Genomic DNA, 10,045 nt, shown 5'->3' on the forward strand with positions numbered 1-10,045 from the left:
TGCTTCACTTTATCTATGTCAAGACTGGATGAGATAATTGTGACAAATCTGACTTGAAGTCTGTTTAAGAAAATCTCTGCTTTCAAATATTTTTCCATCCTTTGTACCTGTAAGGATAGATATCCAGAATATATGACCTTTTGTTTTCCATCTATGGGCTTTAGATGTTCAAGGATAGTTGGTTTGGGGAAATGGAGAGCTAAAATGCTCTAGTTAGGAATGTGATAGTTTGGAGCTGACAGCCACAAAAGAGTGATTGAAAGATACAGAGAAGAATGTGGAAAATAAGAAGAATGTGGCCAGAGGGAATTCCCAGATTAAAAACTGGTGAGTAAGTTTGAAAATAGTGAACTCTTCGAGCTTAGGAGTCATGTCTTAATTATCTCTTTATCTCTAGCTCCTAACCAAGTGCTGGTCTTTGCCTAGGACCTAAGTAAATGTTGAAATGAACATTTCACATAAGCTAATATCTGAATTAGCTTATGCCATTTATACAATGGCCTATTAGGTCAGTAATATTTCCTGTTTACATATGACTATATCAAGGCTCAAATACTTAATTAACAGAGGCAGAGCTGGAAGGGGTTGGGATTTAAATGTAGTTTCCAGGAGTCCAAAAACCCACAGTTTCCACTATAACAAGATTTTTCAAAATGTCTTCAATCTTATGGTAAAGTTGAAAAAGGAACAGTTCTGTTGGGGAAAAAATTTTTCTTCTACCTTTCTAAGTTCTTTGGCTGATCTAATAATTAAACTGACATGAGGCAGATCAACAAGAGGAAAACAAAAGTTTAATAACATGAATACATGGGAAAGACCCAAGAACTGAGTAACACCTCAAAATGACTGAACCCATCACCTTAAATACCATCTTCAGCTAAAGACAAAAGAAGACATTGAAGATGGGGTGTTTATTATGAGAGGTTGCCAAGAAAAGCACAGTCAACAAAAATAAGGTTGTTACACAGATTTCACTCACTGTCTTCTCCATAGATAAATTTCTAGAGATTGAGCCATTCCCTCTTCCAGGTATAGTGAGGTGTAATGAGACACCCTTATGAATGGAGATTTCCATTATAAATGTAAATGTTTCTTACAAAGGAGTAACTTCTACTCAGTTTTCAGAGCTTCTCTTGTGTCTGCAGTTTCTTAAAAATAACCATCTAAAGGGGTGCCTAGCTGGCTCAGTTGGTAGAAGATGCAACTCTTGATCTCGGGGTCATGAGTTCAAGCCCCACACTGGGTGTAGAGCTTACTTAAAAAAATAACCAGGGGCGCCTGGTTGGTGCAGTCAGTTAAGGCTCTGACTCTTGGTTTCAGCTCAGGTCATGATCTAGAGTCTTGGGATCAAACCCTGTGTTGGGCTTCATGCTCAGCATGGAGTCTGCTTGAGATTCTCTGTCTCCCTCCTGCTCATGCTATCTCTCTCTCTCTAAAATAAATAAATAAATTTTAAAAGAAAAAAACAGCTTAAAATAATCAATATGAGAAGAGCCATATCTTGGGGTGGAAGAATTTTCTGTCCTTCAGTTCCATGGTTACAGATTTTAAAGAAATCCTGTACAGAGTGTTGTCCTTCCTGACATTTCATACAGCATATTAAAATATTAAAATCTCTGATACAACATTTATTTATTTAGACACAATTTATGTAGCATCATGGTCAGACTATTACATTTAGCAATCAGTAGCATGGGTGCAAAAAAAAAAAAAAAATCTGCATTAAAATCCTTTGTTGGAATCCTTTAAACTTTCCACAGAACAAAAACTAAAATAACCTTTTATACAATTAGTCACAAATACACTCCTTGAGTTTTTTGCCCATACACATGAGTATTGTCTAAGATATGTCTTCTTTGTAGCAGCTAGGCCTTGCCACCACTGTGCTTGGCTGAGTTCACAAATCTGTTGTAACCTGTAGCTTTCTTGTCATTTCTCTGGCTCTTCTCTCCTGCTAAGCTCTGTTTCCTGGCAGTAATTAAAACCTTCTGCTGTTGTCCTAGCTACTGCTGCTGCTGGAACCACCATAGCTGCCTTGGTTTCATGGTTTGGCGAGGTATAGCCCTCCACCACCATAGAGGCTAAAGCTTCTGCCTTCAAAATTCCCTCCTTTAATGGGTCCAAAATTTGAAGATTGACTGTTGTAATTGCCAAAATCATTATAGCTCCCATCATTTCTAAAACTGCTTCCTTCATTACCAAATCTGTTATAGCCATCCCCACGGCCACCATATCCACTGCCACCTTGACTGCCACCAAAGCCACCTCGCCCACTGAAGTCTCCTCCACAAAGTTGTCATTCCCACCAAAACCACCTCCAAGACCACCACCAAAATTTCCAGAAGCACTTCCACCTCTTTGGTTGGATGAAGCACTAGCCATCTCTTGCTTAGATAGGGCTTTTCTTACTTCCCAGTTGTGTCCATTCACAGTCTGATATTTTTGAATGACAATCTTGTGTACAGAGTCCTGGTCATCAAATATTACAAAAGCAGATCCTCTTTTCTTGCCACTGCCTCAGTCCGTCATGATCTCAATCACTTCAGTTTTCCTATACTGTTAAAAATAATGTTCTTCAGTGTCTTTTTTAATGCCACCAACAAAAATCCTTTTCTCAGTTAAGTGGGCACCAAGTCTTTGAGAATCTTCTCTTGAGACAACCTGTTTGGTTCCACAACTCTTCCATTCACCTTGTGTGGCCTTGCATTCATGGCTGTATCCACCTCCCCCACAGTGGCAAACCTGACAAACCCAAAACCTCTGAGGCATTGGTTTTTGGATCTCTCATTACCACAAAGTTCATAAATGTTCCCCATGGCTCATAATGGCTCCTTAGACTGTTATCAGTTTCTTCAAAGCTCAAACCTCTGATGAAGAACTTCTGCAGCTATTCAGGCTCTTTAGGAGACTCTAACTTAGATATGACAGTGGTGGGCAGGGAGACTTTAGGGATGCTTACACGGTGGTGTCCACAGTCAGAAAGCTCTGATAAAATTTTAAGTTAAGCAATTGTTTGAACTTTGCTTTTGTTGGAATTTCTCAAAGATGGTTTATTGAAGTTTTTATGTCTTTTTTTTAAAGATTTTATTTATTTGAGAGAGAGTGAGAGGGAGAGAGAGCACAAGTGGGGGAGAGGGGTAAAGAGAGAGAGAGGGAGAAGCAGGCTCCCACTGAGCAGGGAGCCTCACATAGGGCTGGATCCCACAACTCTGAGATCATGACCTGAGCTGAAGGCAGACGCTTAACCGACTGAGCCACCCAGGTGCCCCTTTAATTCTTATTTAGATGGCATATTTTTGAAGGATGGGAGGAAAATAGCAGGAAATATTTAATATCCATAATAGTAAAAGAAATTATATCACTGATAAAGAACATGATGAAATATCATAGTCAATACAGTCTAGAAGAAAATACGCTTAGATTATAAGAAGCTATTAAGAGAGTATAAACTGATAGTTTTTATGTTTTCACTACTCATAAGGGTATTATATAGAGCTTACTTAGTTATCTATATCCATATTTCCTAGAATAATAGGACCTATAATTGGAAATATACTTCCATTTTTTTAAGCATCTACTACTTCTCTGAAATAAAATGGACAGAAGAAATGGATTATTTTTCCTTCACTTGTTCAAATACTTGTCATTCAAGGGGCACCTGGGTGGCTCAGTCGGTTAAGCGTCTGTCTCTTGGTTTCAGCTCGGGTCATGATCTCAGGTCATGATCTCAGGGTCCTGGGATTGAGCTTGGCATTGGGCTCTGTGATGAGTGTGGCCCCTGCTTGGCATTCTTTCTATCTCCCTCTGCCCTATTCCCTCCACCCCCCTGCTTTCTCTCTCAAATAAATAAACAAATCTTTAAAAATACTCGCCATTCAATTAACTTACAAACTTCTATATTTGGAATTACAAAATCTGTTTCCATTTAGGGAGTTTATTCTAAGTGTTATATCATTAATGGCTGCTTCCTGTCTTTACATTGTCAACCTGGAGAGAAAGAGGCAAATGAGTGTTTATTTGGGGTTAAAGCATTGCACTTTGGGGAGCACAGATTCAGGTGGTTACCCAAATAGTGTTCCTGCTTCTAAGGTGAAGGCAAAGGTTTTTTTATGAGGAAGAGGAAGGGGGTTAATTACATAACTTGAAAAAAAGAAAAATAAAAGTTTTTCTCTGGGTGTTAACAAGTTAACTTGGTTAGACATCAATTGACGACTGATTTTATTTTCAGAAACCCCACATCTATCAATCTTGTGACCAAAATGTTCATTCTCCTACTGATTCCTCAGGTAATTGCTTAAAACAATTGCCATTTTGCCCACTCCAAAGGTTTGCGCCCAGATCAAACAAAGGTGGGTAAGGCAGTTTCTCTGAAATGGCTTTCTCCAACTCTATTTTAAAATGGCTTCAGTCAGGACAGTTTTTTACAACTTAAAAGTTCAAACAGATTAAACTGTAGATGAAGTTAGAAATGCTGCAGTCTTGGGTACCTGGGTGGCTCAGTCGTTAAGCGTCTGCCTTCAGCTCAGGTCATGATCCCAGGGTCCTGGGATCGAGTCCCACATCCGCTCCCTGCTCAGCAGGAAGCCTGCTTCTCCCTCTCCCGCTCCCCCTGCTTGTGTTCCTGCTCTTGCTATCTCTCTCTCTGTCAAATAAATAAATAAAATCTTAAAAAAAAAAAAAAAAAGAAATGCTGCAGTCTTTAAAAGAGGTGGTTGGAAGCAAATTAATTGAGTCCTAAGTAAATAGGTGGGCTGTAGAAATTGTACCTTATAAAAAGTTAGTTACCTGTAAGGTATTAAGCTAAAATGTCCTCTTTTATAAATAAGGTGTTTGACAATCATATATACTCATTACTGGTAGGCTTATGAGAGAGAAATAAGTAATATATGCTCATAATGAAGTATTAACATAGCCCACTTAATGTTAACACCAAAGTGCTGATGCTTTATTCTGAATTTATTCTGAATTCTTATTCTGTTAAGTTGATTTGGAATAAGGCAAACTATAATAATAAAAATTAGGCAAATCAGACAAAACCTATATTAAAATTCTGGCATTTTCATCACACTATATACAGATTTTTCCATAGAAACTCTATCATTTTTATAAAAACTTCCTAAGTTAGAAAGAGAAAAAAATACTACAAACTTTACCTTCAGGAGAGGTACATAATGGGCATAAATATGTATTTATTTATGAAAGAAATTCTTTCTTTCTCTCTCTCTCTCTCTTTCTTTCTTTCTTTCTTCACTCAGCCAATCCTATAGAATGAAAATGGGTTGTATGTTTTCCCTAGGCTTTCCAACCTGGTGATTGATGAGGAGCAGTGAGGTTATTTGCTGTACTGTATTTACTAATATTAGCAGATGGTGGGCACTTGTATGTGCATTTGATTATGCAAAAATGCCATACAAATGACTTGTTTTGGTGATAAATTCCAATTATTTATTATTTTTTCAACTTTTGCAGTAGATACACAAAATTTGATATAACCCTAGAAATATTTTGGTTTACATTCCATTTATTTAAGGTGAAACCAAGCAACAAAAGAAAGTGTTCACCAGGTGCGCCTGGGTGGCTCAGTCATTAAGCGTCTGCCTTCGGCTCAGGATCGAGCCCCGCATCAGGCTCCCGACTCCGCGGGAAGCCTGCTTCTCCCTCTCCCACTCCCCCTGCTTGTGTTCCCTCTCTCGCTGTGTCTCTCTCTGTCAAATAAATAAATAAAATCTTTAAAAAAAAAGTGTTCACCAAATATTTGTATTACTAGACAAACCTGGGGAATTGACAATTGCTCAATAATCTTAATGGACTACCTTTCTAATAATGACTTCATTTTTCTTGATTTTGATAGCTAGTTTCTACATTACTAAAGTTTTATCTCAGGATATAATGACCATTTTACAGGTGAGGAGGTAGAATTGTATGGAGGTTTAACTAATGTGCCCCATATGTACACAGTTAATTATCATTTGAGCTACTATTCAAAGCCAGATCTGTAAGCTTCAGAGTTTGCGAACTTATCCAATATATTATGTAACAGTCAATCAATAAATCTTTGTTTAGTTTAAGTGAATTTGCTACCTGAGAATCAAAGTACCACATTAAAGGCTGAGAGGATTAAAGGAGTGAATTCAGAATTTGAGGGAATGGCAGAATGATTATAATGGAACTTGAATCCAGAAAATGCTGGACCATGTTATCTGTGTTTGTGGAATTGGTGTGTGTGTGTGTGTGTCTTTGTATTTGGTGGTGCCTGATATTCATAGACTTTTTCAATAAATATTATAAAAGGCAATGATGAAAATTCTAAGTGGCAAGGCAAAAAGAATTTGGTGCTCCATAATTACAAAAGGCGAAGAAACCAAATTACTTTGAAATGAAAATACCCACATTCTTTAAATCTGTCCACACAGTTCCCAAACAGATTAATAATTTGCTTGATTTCTTTCTTTTACGCTAAAGCTACTGATGAATTGATTGAAAGTTGTGTAAATTACAGCAGGTGTTTCTTGTTTTTGTTTGGGCATAATACTCATAAGGAGGTAGTGAAAAGAAGTATGAAATGAGAGTAATCTGAGAATAGCAGGGTGGAGCTCTTCCTCTCCTAGCTAAGGGCTCTATTTTCACAAAGTCATTATAGTTGCATGAACCACACACTGAGAAAACAAAAATCTGGGAATAAGCTAATATTAAAGTATGTATTTTAAAACACCAAAGTTGATGAAAACAATATACTTATTTCTCTTATTTCCTTTACTTGAAATTTTCTTTCTGTTTTGGGCTTTTCATTTTCAAATTCCAAGTTCATCTTCATCTTTCTGTGATCATCATATTTTTCCATGCCAAGAAATGTATCCTTACCTTACCCCAAAGCATACAAACCACTCTCACACGCAAATGCATATGTAGACACACACACACTCATGCAGACAAACATGCAGAGGTGCACATATATACACATAGAAACATACACGTAAGCACAAGTCATACGCACACACACATGCTCACCAAGATTAGGAAAATCACTTTGATAAAAAATATATTTTATAATTTTTTAAAAGATTTTATTTATTTATGTGACAAAAAGAGAGGCAGTGAGAGAGGGAACACAAGTAGGGGGAGTGGGAGAGGGAGAAGCAGACTTCCCGCTGAGCAGGGAGCCCGATGGCGGGGCTCGGTCCCAGGACCCTGGGATCATGACCTGAGCAGAAGGCAGATGCTTAATGACTGAGTCACCCAGATGCCCCTATTTTATAATTTTTTTAACAGCTTTATATTTCAAAAGTATCAACTATTCTGGCAAATGACAAAAGGAGGATTTTATTTTTTTATTTTTATTTTTTAAAGATCTTATTTATTTATTTGAGAGAGAGAATAAGAGAGAGAGAGAGCACATGAGAGGGGGGAGGGTCAGAGGGAGAAGCAGACTCCCTGCTGAGCAGGGAGCCCATTGTGGGACTCCGTCCTGGGACTCCAGGATCATGACCTGAGCCCAAGGCAGTCACTTAACCAACTGAGCCACCCAGGCGCCCCAAAAGGAGGATTTTAGAATAAAAATTTTCTTTTTAAAATGAAAATTTGACACATATACAGTAAAACAAATGAAATATTATAAGGGAGACATTTGTCTAAACTCATCAAGGTCAAGAAATAGAGTATTTCCAGAACCCCCAAAACCTTGATTCTATCTTCTCTTTATAAGTAACAACACTCTTGAAATTTCTTTTTTTTTTAGATTTTATTTATTTATTTGACAGAGAGAGACACAGCGAGAGAGGGAACACAAGCAGGGGAGTGGGAGAGGGAGAAGCAGGCTTCCCGCAGGGCAGGGAGCCCGTTGCAGGGCTCGATCCCAGGACCCCGGGATCATGACCCGAGCCAAAGGCAGATGCTTAATGCCTGAGCCACCCAGGCGCCCCTCTTGAAATTTCTTTATAGTTTTGTCTCCTGTGAATATCTGGCTAATAATGATAGTTTAATCTGTTTCTGATGTTTTGTGAGTATACTCATAGAGTATGTATCTCCTTATGTATGTCTCCTTATCCTTAGTTTTAGGTTGGTATGATTCATCTGTGTGTTACATTGTTTCATTTTCATTAGTAATATAGTAATCTATAACAAACTATATTTATTCATCCTCTGGTGTTGAGCAATTGGATTTTCCCTCAATTTTATTGAGAAATAATCGACATATATCACTGTATAAGTTTAAGGCATACAGTGTGATGGTTTAATTTACATATATTGTGAGGTGATTACCACATTAAGTTCAGCCAACATTCATCATCTCAAATGCTTACAATTTAAAAAAAAGAAGAAAAGAAAAAAGGAAAAAAAAATTTCTCCTTGTAATGGGAACTCTTAGGATTTACTCTCTTCATGACTTTTCTGTATATCACACAGTTAAAGCAATTGGATTGTTTTTTATTTTAAACTCAAACTAGAGCTGTGAACATTTTTGAATCTGTCACTTCGGTTTCCTGTGCACGAATTCTTTTGGGTAAATAATAAGAAAGGTATTACTCAGTCATAGGCAGGGTCACCGTATAAGTTATTATAGACACTGGGACACTTGGAGAGTTAAAGGTGTTCTAAAACAAACAACACTGTATAATTTTAAGGTGTTTTTTATATTTATTGAATGACAAATAGGTTATAATACATTGGTTGGCTAATTAAATAGTACTGTCCTAAAACAGTTTTTAGAAATCAAACTGGTTCTGAAAAATAAGCATAATATCTGTGTACTATGAATATAAAATTGAAAAAAAGTTTATGCTTATTATTTAAGCATTTAAGTCAATAAGCAGAATAATCTTAGATTTAGATAAAATAACTTTTATTAATCAGTTCATTAATCGGTCATTATTTGTATGTTGAATGCATTTTTTAAATGTAGTCTTAATATTTTCAAATTTCTTCCACAATTGCCATGTGTCCCTTGAAATTTTATTTAGTGGGTTAATAAATCTAAATTTCCCACTCTTCTCTGTAATTGAGAAAGATATTCTATCTGAAAGGGCTAACATAAATCTAAACTCAGAAAAAAATTTGCTCACTGGAGAATATTTTTATTGAAAATTTTCATTATTTTACACTATTTTCTTTTAGGCTCTACTAAGAATCTTTTTCTTTTTCCAAATAGTTTCATTAGGAGAAAACCTTCTCAAATCGTTTATGTTGCAAAATTATAGATCTTTTTAATTTCATTCCATTCTATTAAAAAAAAAACAGTTATCCTAAAAAAAATAGAAACTCCATGAAAAATTTCCTCCTGCAAGACAAGATTCTATAGAAAGGGATTATATAATTTATATAATTTAAAAATGAAATTTTATGAACAGGTTGATGCTCTTTATTTAATTTATTCAGTTTGTCTCTTGATCTTGTAATGTATTTTTTTGGTGTAAATCTTCCTTGGTTTATGATGGGGTTATGTCCCGATAAACCCATAAGTTGAAAATATCGTTAAGTCGAAAATGCATTTAATACACTTAACTTACTAAATATCACACCTTAACCTAGCCTACCTTAAACATGTTTAGAACACTTACGTTAGTCTACAGTCGGGCAAATTATTGAACACAAAGCTGATACACAGGATTAAATACCGTACTGCAAGTGAAAAACAGAATGGTTGTATGGGTACAGAAGGGTTAGGTGTATCCGTTGTTTGCCCTCTGATGGCGCTGCTCCCGGGAGCTGCCACCATTCAGCATCCTGAGACAGTATCGTGCTGCATGTCACTCACCTCGGAAAAGATCAAAATTCAAAATTTGAAGAATGTCTTCTACGGAATGCATGTCACTTTCACACCATTGTAGAGTCAAAATATCCTAAGTCCAACTATCCTAAGTTGGGGATGATCTGTATACTTTATTTTCAATAACTAATTCAGTGAAAGCTTCAAAGATTTTTGATACTAAATTTATTAAATAATTTGCATATTTGTACTGGTGTTAGAAAAACAAAGGTTCTCTAACTTCAGAGGACCCATTTACAAAAAAAAGAAAGTTCTGTACAATTGTAGTACACTTAGGTCGAT

General features: G+C 36.5%; 1 pseudogene; it reads right to left on the minus strand.

The window, feature by feature from the left end:
• Positions 1–1,978: 1,978 nt before the first annotated feature.
• Positions 1,979–9,803, minus strand: LOC123847035 (heterogeneous nuclear ribonucleoprotein A1-like; annotated as a pseudogene).
• Positions 9,804–10,045: the final 242 nt, after the last annotated feature.

Source organism: Mirounga angustirostris, unplaced genomic scaffold, assembly GCF_029215605.1.
Source record: "Mirounga angustirostris isolate CCGP_5_RB_7025 unplaced genomic scaffold, mMirAng1.0.hap1 SCAF_6, whole genome shotgun sequence".
In the NCBI taxonomy this organism is placed as follows: Eukaryota; Metazoa; Chordata; class Mammalia; order Carnivora; family Phocidae; genus Mirounga; species Mirounga angustirostris.